Genomic DNA, 12,325 nt, shown 5'->3' on the forward strand with positions numbered 1-12,325 from the left:
AATAATATCAAATGATAGTGGGCTTAAATATCAGGGGAGACAAACAAAAAAGAAGAACAGAGTGGTGGAAGCTCAGATAAACTCAAGAGACTGTCTGACTTGACCAGACCATGGTCTTCAATTCCAGGGATCCTGCTCATTAGAATCATTTGAAAAGTATACGTTATGCATCATTTAATGCATTTTTTTTAAAAAGAGAGACAAACAAAACAAAAAATATCTGTGCTATCCCCAGTGAACTGGTGCTGTTTAAAACAAGAACTAGGAGAGTGTATTAATGGAGGCATTCTTCTTAAGAAGGTGGACCTTTAGAGTCATTTTCTTAATGTTCAATATGATCTTCTTTTATGGGAATGAAGAATGTACTGGCCATTCACAAGAAGTGTGTTATTACCATCATTACGAATCCATTAGACATACTCAGGTGAGCTGACTAACAACCTTGTGACCAAATCCTCCTCTTGCTTTTAGTGTATTATTTAATAGAATACAAATTGCTTCTTACTTATTTTTGCCTATGGTAAAAATTCTAAGGAAATATAAAAGGCCTTTCCTTTGCCCTTGGATATCAACAGAAGTAGTAGTTGCAATGAATTTTGAGTGTTAAGTTGCCGCATGTGTGTCATTTATCATAACAAGTAAGGCACAGCTATATCTGATAAACCTAGTAGCAGTAATTATTGAATCTAGAATATTCTACCCTAAGTGTAAAGTAGCAGAGAAGGAGGACATCACAAAAGTCTTGTTGCGGTTGTTTAGTTACTAAGTTGTGTCTGACTCTCTGCAGCCCCATGGACTGTAGCCTGCCACCAGGGTCCTCTGTCCATGGAATTTTCCAAGCAAGAATACTAGAGTGGGTTTCTATTCCCTTCTCCAAGTGATCTTCCCCACCCAGGAATCTAAGCCGTGTCGTCCACATTGGCAGGCAGATTCTTTAGACCACTGAGCCACCAGAGAAGCCCAGCAAAAAGGTCTAATGCTTAATGTTAGGTAGGTAGAATAGGAAAAAGGAGTCTGGGAGGCCAAATACAGCAGAAGCCCAACTCGGTGAAAGCTGTGGTGGTGGAAATGGAATGCAAAGAAGACCCAGCACAGGGGAAGTGACAAGAAGCCCAGTATGCTGGAAATCGGGAGAGCAAAAAAAAAAAACAAACTCAGCAGAAAGCTCATGTGGCTCAGTCTCAGATTCCAGAAGACCTCCAGTTAGGGTAGGAAGTCTCCAACCCTATAGCTGGAAGGATATATGGCTAAGAAAATCTTAATTCCTTTACAATCTCTTGTTTCTTCAAACTGCCCCCCCTCCCACCCCCCGCCTGCGAACAGGCAAGCGGCAGTGGGTGCGGCTGAGGGACTCTGGCAGGGGCTACGCCTCAGTGTGTCCCAAAAGCTCCACTATCTGCTGGGACCCAGTAGCTGTTGCCCAAGAGGGCGGGGGTTCATCTGTCCTTAATCTTCTTTATGCCAAGGATCAGACCAATGAAAACTGTGAGCACAGGTCAGGTAGTTAGTAGATTTTCTGGCAGATTATGAAGGGGATTTCTCAGCACATTTTTCCCACTGCTTTTACCTCCCGTCCATCCTTCAGCTCTTCTCTCCTGGGACTTGAGCCCAGCCAAAACCCATGCTGCCTGGCTTCAGGACCTAATAAAGCATGTCTCATTCCAAAAAATCAGTGAAAGACACAGCGATAGGTAAGATGTGCATTTGTTCAGATTCAGAGAGAAGCGTACTCCACAGGGTGTGGGCCATCACAGAGGACAGTGCAGTGGCCATGGATGTGGTGTGGCTAGTTCCCCACCCCAACCCCAACTGGGTGATTTCATATGCTAATGAGTGGGAGGATCATTCCAACAATTGCGGAATGTTGGACATTCCCCAATTATTTTGACAGTTTGTCCTCATTTTGACAGTGCCTTGAAACTGTCCTGGCACCTCTGGTGTGTCGCTTAGTTTGCAGATTGAGGATCAATGGGTTTAATTGAATTTGACTTGTCATCTTGGACCCATTTGATTTTAATTGGTTTCTGTTATGCACTTGGGTTATGTCATTCTTTTAAGCCCTGCCCCCTTCCCTCCAGTTTCACGCTCTTTTCCTGAGCCCTGTCCAGGCCCACAATGTTGCTTCTACAGTCTTCTGGAGGGACAACTAGAAATTAGCTGTCCTAAGGGAAAATACTGCATAATATCCAATCTCTCTAGATATCCAGGCCTTCATCTTCCATGTTTCCGACAACATGTGCAACAACAGCATCTCTCAGTGAACCCAGTAAGCCAGGTGACAGGCACACAATGCCTGCTAGAAGTCCATCTCCTGGCATCCCTTCAAGGGCAGTTGGGCATCCAGGGATAATGTTTGCCACTTTGGGAGTTAGCCCTGCAGGCCATTTGGCCCAAATCCCTGCCACCCTTCTAAAGTTACAAACATACTCCTGGATCAAATCTCCACTCCACTTTAATGGAACATCTGGTCTCTTAATTTGTTCTTAAGCCACTTACTAACTCCTACAATCAGGATCCTGCCCCCTTGTAGGCAACATTGCTCCAGCCCACTTTTTATTAAAATACTCTTAATGCCCCTTACAGGACCAGATAACCCACTGCTTTGTCATTACTTCTGCTATTACCTAAGTTAGATCTATGACAATGAAATGTTTACCACTGGATACACCCTAAACTGCTCTTATGGAGGACTAGGAGAGGAAATCAATGACTTACATTCCCTCAGAGCAGTAACAAGATAAGGCTTAGGGCTGATTCACCAGGTTCCCAGTCTCAGGGCACAGGCTTGGATAGCTTTACATCACGATATCTATTCCCATCCATGGTGGACAAATCAGCAATAAGTTAAGATTACAATCCCTTAATTCTACCCAGCACTGGTCATGCTGGAGACCTTGGGGACACCCAACTCCAGTCCAGGGGTCCCAGAAAGCCGATCTGCCTCTACCTGCCCAGGGATCTGGTCCTTGGAAGGATGTCATGCTTCAGCTTGCTCAGGGGTCTGCCAGTCCAGGGGTCCCAGGAGGTCGACATACCTCAACCTGCCCAGGGACCCAATTCTTGAGAGGCCAACATGCCTTGACCTGCTCGGGGAGTCAATCTCCAGGAGGCTCTCATGCCTCAACTTGCCTGGGGATCTGCATCCTGACCCAGGGACAGCTGGCTCTCAGGTTGCAACAGTACTGAGTAGGATAAGCTTCAGAAAGACTCACCCCTAAGGAAGTCTACCCATGGAAATAGAAGGAAGCCTATTAGTCATGGGACTATGCCCGATCTCAGCAATAATTCAGGAGTCCAATGAGAATCCTGTTGCTTTCTGGAAAATCTAAAAGAGGCCCTCCAAAAGTTTACCAATCTGGACTTAGACTCTTTTGAGGGACAGGTGATTTTAAAGGACAAATTCCTGTCCCAATGTGCATCAGACATCAGGATAAAGTTACAGCTCCAGAAGCAGGACCCTGCTGCCTCTTTAAATGAGATGGTCCAGACAGCCACCAATACCTTCTTTAACAGAGAACAGGGGAGGGAGGACAAGGCCCAGGAAAGGGAGAGAAGGAAAGAGATAAGCCATGCCCTCCAGGGAAGTGAAGTGAAGTCGCTCAGTCGTGTCTGACTCTTTGCGATCCCATAGACTGTAGCCTATCAGGCTCCTCCGTCCATGGGATTTTCCAGGCAAGAGTGCTGGAGTGGATTGCCATTTCCTTCTCCAGGGGATCTTCCCAACCCAGGAACTGAACCTGGGTCTCCTGCATTGCAGGCAGACATTTTACCGTCTGAGCCACCAGGGAAGCCCCTCCAGGGAAGCCTTATGCAAACCCTGAGTATTTGAAGGAAAAGGTACAGGGCAAATGCCTAATCTGTAGACAGGCAGGACATTGGGCCAAAGAGTGTCCAAACCCTGAGAAGTCTTCTAAAATGGTTTGCTACAAATGCCATCAATTGGGACATTGGGTGGCACTCTGCCCTCAGGACCCACGAGCTTCGAGGTCAAGCGCCAAGCATTCCCTCAGGATGGTTCAACAGGACTGAAGCGGCCCACTCCAGCCAGCCTGCCTGCCACAGATAGCCATCACAGGACTGGAGCCAAGGGTGCAATTTGGTAGATTCGAGAATTTCTTGGTTGACACAGGGGCTACCTACTTTGTCCTGACCTCCTCCTCCGGAGTCTTCTCCTTCCAAACCTGTACCATTTTGGGTGCTAAAGGAAAAACAATTACTAAAAGATTCACCCAAGCACTTAGTTGCTGGGATGGACAATTATTTTCCCACCAGTTTATGGTAGTCCCTGAGTGTCCTACTCCCTTATTGGGAAAAGATATACTCACTAAACTGGGGACCACCCTTGTGATGGGAAGCTTTTTCAGCCCCTAGAGCTCTACAGCTTCTGTTACTACTTAGGAACCCATTACACTCTGTCCAATAGGGAGGGACCAAAAGCTATGGGAGGACAAAATTAACCCCCAGGTGTGGGCCCAGGGGACTCCTGGATGAGCCCACCCTGCTGAACAGGTCATCATTGTCCTCTGAGATCCCACTCAGTTTCCAAACTGGAAATGATATCCCCTCAGAAGAGAAGCTCAGGAAAGATTACAGCCTCTAATAAATAAATTCCATGCCTGTGGGCTAACGGTCCCCACAAATTCACCGTGTAACACCCCAATCCTCCCTATAAAGAAAAAGCATGGGACCTGGTGAATGGTTCAAGACCTTCAGATCATAAATGAAGCTATAGCCCTTCTCCATCCCACAATATTCAATCTCTATGTAATTTTGGGAGAAATCCTGCACAGTGCCAAGTGGTTTACAGTCTTGGATCTCAAAGATGGATTCTTTTGCATATCGTTGGCTAAAGAATCCCAACAAATTTTTGCCTTTGAATAGGAGGCTTCAGGAGAAAAACACCAACAGATGATTTGGACAGTATTACCTCAGGGGTTCAGAGATACCCCCAACCTGTTTAAGCAGGCTCTTAGCCAGGATCTCCTAGATCTGGACCTGGGACCTAATAGGAAAATATTACAATATGTAGATGACCTACAAATCTGCTCTCCAGATGAGAAAAATGCCCAACAATATGCAATTCAGGTTCTAAACATTTTGGCAGAGAGGGGATATAAAGTCTCCTGTGCTAAGGCATAGATGGTCGAGACAAAAGTCACTTATCTGGGAGTTCAGATTATATATGGGTCCAGGAGGTTGTCCTCTGATCGAGTACAAGGAATTCTCCAGTTTTGTGAGCTTTCCTGGGGCTAATTGGGCATATTAGAATCTGGATATCCAACTATGGTCTAATTGCCCAGCCCTTATATGAAAGCTTGAAGGGATGGGATGATTCAATTCCACTGATGTGGGGAACTCCTCAAAAGAAGGCAGAGACTACACTAAAACAAGCCTTAACTCAAGCACCTGCCTGGAGGATGCCAGACCCAGAAAAAGCATTCCAACTTTATGTCCATGAAAAGAAGGAATAGCTTTGGGATTGTTAACTCCAAGGTTGGGACCTGAGCCCAGCCTGTAGCTTACTTATCCAAGAACTTGACCCAACCACCCAAGGCTGGCCTTCCTGCCTTTGAAATCTTGCAACTGTTGTAATCCTGATAGAAGATGCTTTAAAACTCTCTTTTGGGGACAAACTATTTTTATCAGCCACCAAGTGAAACAACTCCTAAATGGGAGAGGCCATTTATGGGTGTCTGATAAAAAAAATCCTCAGATATCAAGCAGTGCTGATGAAAATCCAGGCCTGACTATATCCCCTTGTGAGATTCTTAAATCAGCTGCTCTCCTGACTACCCCTGAGGGCTCTCTCCCCTGTCACTCTTGCCTATAACCTTGGACAACTGGACAAAATCCTGAGAGAGATTGTCAGAAGATCCTCTGACCAATCCTGAGGAAATCTAGTACACTGATGGAATAAGCTTTGTATTGGATGTAAAAAGAAGAGCTGGATATGCAGTAGTCTACAATTTTGAGACCATAGAGGCTAAACCTTTGCCACCAGATACTTCAGTCCAATTAGCTGAGCTCATAGCCCTGACTCGAGCTTTAGAGCTGGGAAAAGGAAAAAGAGTGGCCGTTTACACTGACTACAAATATGCCTTTCTGGTGCTACATGCACACGCTGCTATTTGGAAAAAAAAGAGGCCACTTGACCACCCGAGGGTCACCATTCAAATATGGTGATCAAATCCTTAGGCTCTTGGAGGCAGTTCATCTGCCCGCTGAGGTTTCAGTATCCCACTATAAAGGACACCAAAAAGGGAGCACCGAAGTGGCATGAGGGAACCAAGTAGCTGATCAGGCAGCTAAGAGAGCAGCATTACAGAATAAATACCTAACAGGAACCTTAGTTCCACAGACTAGTTTGCCAGAAACTCCTTCACATCTTGAAGGTGAGACCCTTAAAACTAAGAGTGATGGCTTTCAAGATCATATGGGGTAGTTCCAAAAGGAGGGACTCCTTTTTCTCCCATTGGGAACCTCCAATGGAAGTTTGTTAATTCCTTACATGCCATCACTCATCTGGGGAAAAGGCCCTCCAAAGATTACTAGAAAAGTCCTTCAGAGGAACAAGCCTCCAAATGACTATGAGGCAAGTGGTCTCCTCTTGTCCCACTTGCCAATTAAACACCCCGCAAAGAGCTTGAGGACCCCAGCTGGCCCAGCCCATTCAATGACATGGGACCTACCCAGGAGAAACTGGCAGATAGACTTCACCCAGATGCCAGTTTCTCAAGGGTATAAATACCTATTAGTCATGATAGATACATTCACAGGATGGATTGAAGCTTTCCCACATGGAGTGAGAAGGCTGAGGAGGTAGTAAAAAAAAAACTGCTCCATGAAATCATTCCAAGATTTGGTCTACCCAGATCATTACAAAGTGACAATGGGACATTATTTACTTCTAAGGTCACCCAAGGGGTCATTAAAGCATTGGGCATTACTTATTATCTCCATCATGCCTAGAGGCCTAAGTCTTCAGGAAAAGTAGAAAGAGTCAACCAATTCTTAAAATCAGCAATAAAAAAGATAACCTGGGAGACCTCCCTGGGATGGAAGGAGGCTTTACCAATAGCTCTCCTCTGCACCCATATTGCCCCTAAGGAACAGGTTGGTCTTAGTCCTTATGAGATGCTATAGGGAGACCTTTTGTTTATGTCAACAACCTCTTCCTAGACCCAGAGGCTCAGACTCTCTGGTCTTATACCATGGCCATTGGGCAATTCCAACAGGATGTATGCTTGTGGGGTGTCAACCAGGATCAAAAGATTCTAAAGAGCCACCACTATATGCTCCAGGGACCCAAGTCCTAATTAACGTCTGGAAAGATGGGTCCCCAAGGCTCAACTCCAGCCCACATGGAAGGGCCCCTACCCTGTAATACTTTTTACTACCACAGCAGTCAAGATACCAGGACATGACTTCTGTATTCACTACTCCTGAGTCAAGCCATGGAAGAAAACAGAAGAGGACACTCAATACACCTGTGAGCCCCTGGGAGCTCTCAGATACCTATTCAGAACTACAAATGAGTGCCATTCTAACGAATACCCCCAAAATTAAGTTTCTGGGGATAAGATTTCTCAGCTCTAAAGAGTCAACACAGCTTGGCAGGGGTTGTACTCCAAAATAGACAGAAGATAGATCTCCTGATCCCTGAAAAAGGAGGCACTTGAGCCATCTTGAATGAGATGTGTTGTTTCTGGGTAAATACTTCCAACATGAGTTTGAGTGAACTCTGGGAGTTGGTGATGGACAGGGAGGCCTGGCGTGCTACAATTCATGGGGTCGCAAAGAGTTGAACACGACTGAGCAACTGAACTGAACTGAACTGAAGTTAAAGAAAGTCTCATGTCCTCAAGAAAAACATTCAGACCCTACAGGATCTCAAAGAACAAGCTGGGGAGTTCATGGGGTAGCTGCAGTCTCTTTGGGGGATCTTTCTCGTGGTGAGGGGAAATTTGGAGTTGGCTAATGTGCCTACTAATCCTTGTTATCACAAGGATGTTATCAGCATCATATTGATGCTGCTTATGAGTGCTCCATGTATTATCAACTGTCTAACCCATTTTGTCTCTGCCCAGGTCAACAAGCTACAATATGCAGCACCAGTTCAACAAGGATGTATATAAAACTATAGCCAACCAGGGAAAATATCACTCACCCTTAGACGGACACCGCTATAAGGACTCTGAAGCTTGAGACTAGCAAGAGGGGGAGGCCCCATGCCCCTCACCAACCCAGTTCAGCAGAAAGTAGCCAGAGAAACCTTGATGCCCCTATTCCCAAAGAACTGGGCCTCCTATCTCTTAAGGGGAGCAGGTTAGGTAGTTATAATAGGAAAAAGGAGTCCAGAATGTCAGAGGCTAAAAGACAAAGAAGGGAAAAGCCTGTGAAAATAGAACAAAGGAAGGTCCAAGGACCTCAGGTAAAACAAACAGCCCTCTTGGCTAGCCCAATTTACATAGGGCAGGCTCAGGGATGAGGAGACAAATGTATAAAAGGGGAAGACTAGAAGAATTGAGGCCTCTCTTCTCTTCTCTTGACTTTTGGGTCCACCTGTCCTACTCCTCAAGGGTGTACTATCCTTTGTTTTTCCTTAATAAAACTGAGATGTAACACTGATTCATCCTTCACTTCAAATTTTTGCTGTGGTGAGACAGAACTGAGGAAATTACAAACTCCTCCGACACTTCATATTCATAAACGTACGCAGTTTCTTTACAAAAGAAACTTTATTTTCCTCCTATAAAATGATATAAAGCGTAGGCACACATGCACACACTCACACACATATACCAATACATATCTACAGAACCAGTTTTCAAAAGAGATATGTAGCATGGACACATTTACTCTTGTTTGAAAGTTATCCTTGGAATGTTCTCCCATAGGGCTGTACTGACTTTCTCCTGCCTTCCTTTGCCCAGTGGCTTTCTGTTGCTACTGAAGCTTGTTTTGCCACATTCAGCAGGTAGGGCATGCAGGAGAATAAATGAATAAATGTGTTTCTCTTCCAGTATCCCTCAATCAAAGACTGACAGCTGGAGTCCTTCCATCACCTCCCTTGAACTTTAAGGAGAGTAACTCTGAGGCATATGTCCTACACGAGCTGCCAGAATCTCTCCAATGGAAAGAAACTCCAGTTACTCATGATGGCAGTTGGTTTTACTGATTCCCCTTTCTCATTTCCATTTCTCCTTACTGATGAGTCCCTCACCTCCAAAATAAACTACTTTCACTCAAATCCTTGTCTCACGGTCAGCTTCTGCTTCTGGAACAACTTAAACTAAGACATATGCCAAAAATGACTTTTAACTTAAAAAGTGTGGGAATATTTGCAATTTCAGCTCAATTCTTAGGTCCAAATTACAAACAGTTTTGCTAACAAAGACCTTTTTATTGATATGTTATTTAAGCACTTACAATGTTCTACACACATGACAGATGAGCTAAAAACTTAGGTACGAAGAGTAGCTATGTGTTTGAATTAAAGTTATACCAGTCTACTTAAAATGCTTAATTCACCATTAATTTTGCCAGTTCAGCTGTGTTTTAATCATTGTGAAGCTCTCCTAGTGATATGAAAGAAGTTGAGAAAATGCTTGCTATCTATTGAAACTCTGCCAATAGCAGTCCATCAATCTGTTAATCTTCTAGCAACTATTCAGCAGGTAGGAAAAGTGCAGTCAAAATATTTTCCCTCATTTCTTTTTTTTTCACTTTTAATAAGATCAGACTATTTAGAGTCTGTTGGTCACCAGATCCATCAACTATCTAGAAAAATTATTCCTTTCATGACTCAATCAGAGCCTCATCTAAATTTCAGCAGAAATCTATGACTTCAAGCTGCCATCCCTACTTCTGTTTCCATGGGAATAGACTTCAGATGAGGGAAAAGAAAAAATGAATGGGGTTAGGAGCTTTCAAATAATCATTCAAAATCATGATGAGGTTTTCAGAGCTTCTTTCCTAGGTGATTATTCTGTAGCCTCTTAACCCCTTTTTGCCAGTCTGTTTCCATGGAAATATGACAAAAATGGCTATCCAATTCTCCAGCAGAGATTATTAGCATTCTTGTGAATTTCAGCTTTGGCTGCAGTCTAGACTGAGTAAGATCTTTCTATACCAGTTTTACATATTAACCTACACTGTGTCTACACATTGTCATTTTTACTTTGAAAGTTCCTTTCACAAATTTATACTGTGACATTGCTGAAAAAGTCTTCAGTTTTACATATTAATATATGAATCAACTGCAGAGAGTGTCAGAATTTTTAGAGTGCAGAAGGAAGAATATTTAGTTACTGGATTCAACAGATGTTAGATAGGTGTTGGTAGATATGCAACAAAGATCATTTTTAAAATATTTAGCAATCGGTAAGACACAGCGCTGAAACTAAGCAGGACCCTGTGGGGCTCCTGGGCCTGGGAGCCTTTCTGCTCAGCCCCCACAACCTTGCCTGAGTTCTAAAAGAGAGGTTCAAACAGTTGCTAATCAGAGAAGGGAGGGGATGCAGAGACAAGGGAGGAACAGCCCAGAAAAAATAGTGTAGCCTTGGGGCAGGGCCCTGTTTCCTCTCAAGAGATATACATAACAATATCTTTGAGCTCTTTACAGAACTAAGTTCAGTCACTCAGTCCTTCTGATTCTTTGCAACCCCATGGACTGCAGCACACAATGCTTCCCTGTCCATCACCAACTCCTAGAGCTTGTTCAAACTCACGTCCATCGAGTCGGTGATGCCATCCAACTATCTCATCCTCTGTCATCCCCTTCTCCTCCTGCATTCAATCTTTCCCAACATCAGGGACTTTTCCAATGAGTCAGTTTTTCGCATCAGGTGACCAAAGTACTGGAGCTTCAGCTTCAGCATCAGTCCTTCCAATGAATATTCAGGACTGATTTCCTTTAGAATGGACTGGTTGCATCTCTTTGCAGTTCAAGGGACTCTCAACAGTTTTCTCCAACACCATAGTTCAAAAAAGAACTAAAACCTCCAACAAATGGAAGAGTAGCATTCTTCATTCCAGATAAAAGGAACTCAAAGCTTTCAAGAGAGCAACTGAGGCCCTATTAAAGGAATGCAGGCCCAGCATACACCCTAATTTTATCAGCAACTCCACCCTTAAACCACTGCTATAAAACTCCTCACTAAACCATCCAGGGTTGGGACAACCAATTTCAAGAGTGAAAACCTGCTTTGTTCCCCTCTGCCTTGCAAAGCAATAAGCTATTCTTTTCTACTTCACCCAAGCTCTGTCTTGGAGATTCGATTTTGCACTGGTACAGGCAAGCAGGGGCTTTCTCAGGTGGTCCTAGTGGAAAAGAACCCACCTGCCAATACATGAGACTCAGGTTCAATCCCTGAGTCTGGACTATCTCCTGGAGAAAGCAATAGCAACTCATTCCAGTAATCTTACCTGGGAAACACCATGGATAGAGAAGCCTGGTGGGCTATAGTCCATGGAGTCATAAAAGAGTCGGACACAACTTAAGGACTAAGGTACAATAACACTTTGAGCTTTTGGCAATCAACAATAATAAATAGAGCTTTTGGCATCAGCATCAATCAATCAGAGCAACTGGTTGGTTTCACTAAAATTATCAGCCCTATTATACGAAAACCAATAAGTTATTAAAAGTAGATCTATATAAGATGGTCATAGCATTATACCCAAATTATCCAGCACCACGAAATGAGCTCCTATAAAACTTAACAAAAGAGCTTACAAGAGAGAAGGGTAGAAATGCACAGCAATTCATCTTTTTAAAAATCAGAGTGCATATACTTTCATATAAAGGTCATTTGAAAATCAAAATCATTCTTATTACTGAAGACATTATGCTAAAGTTAGAGAAAGGATGCATATGGGTCTTTGATAGTACCCCTGGCAAGATACCTTGTGTTGAATGTAAAAAAATAACAGCATGCTACATATCAAGTCTCATCTGTCGTATCTTCTGAAATTTGCTGAACAGTTCAATCTAGAATTTTTGCTAGGGGAAATCAAAGTTCTGATTGACCTTATAAAGTACACTTAACTTTTCAGAACTCTCTTACTATTCTATGAAAAAAGTGAAAGTCAGACTGGGCCTGCCAGGCTCCTCTGTCCATGGGGATTCTCATGGAAAGAATACTGGAGTGGGTAGCTGTTTCCTTCTCCAGGGGATCTTCCCAACTGAGGAATCGAACCTAAGCCTCTTTCATTACAGGCGGATTCTTTACTGTCTGAGCCACCAGGGAAGCCCAAGAGTACTAGAGTGGGTAGACTATCTCTTCTCCAGCAGATCTTTCTGACCCAGGAATGGAACCAGGAT

General features: G+C 43.8%; 1 protein-coding gene across 6 annotated transcripts in view; it reads right to left on the reverse strand.

Moving 5' to 3' along the window:
• Window positions 1–12,325, reverse strand: part of ERBB4 (erb-b2 receptor tyrosine kinase 4) — a 1,290,018-nt gene that overhangs the window by 231,604 nt on the left and 1,046,089 nt on the right. The gene's annotated exons all lie outside the window — the stretch shown is intronic.

This window comes from Bos taurus, chromosome 2 (genome assembly GCF_002263795.3).
Source record: "Bos taurus isolate L1 Dominette 01449 registration number 42190680 breed Hereford chromosome 2, ARS-UCD2.0, whole genome shotgun sequence".
Lineage (NCBI taxonomy): Eukaryota > Metazoa > Chordata > Mammalia > Artiodactyla > Bovidae > Bos > Bos taurus.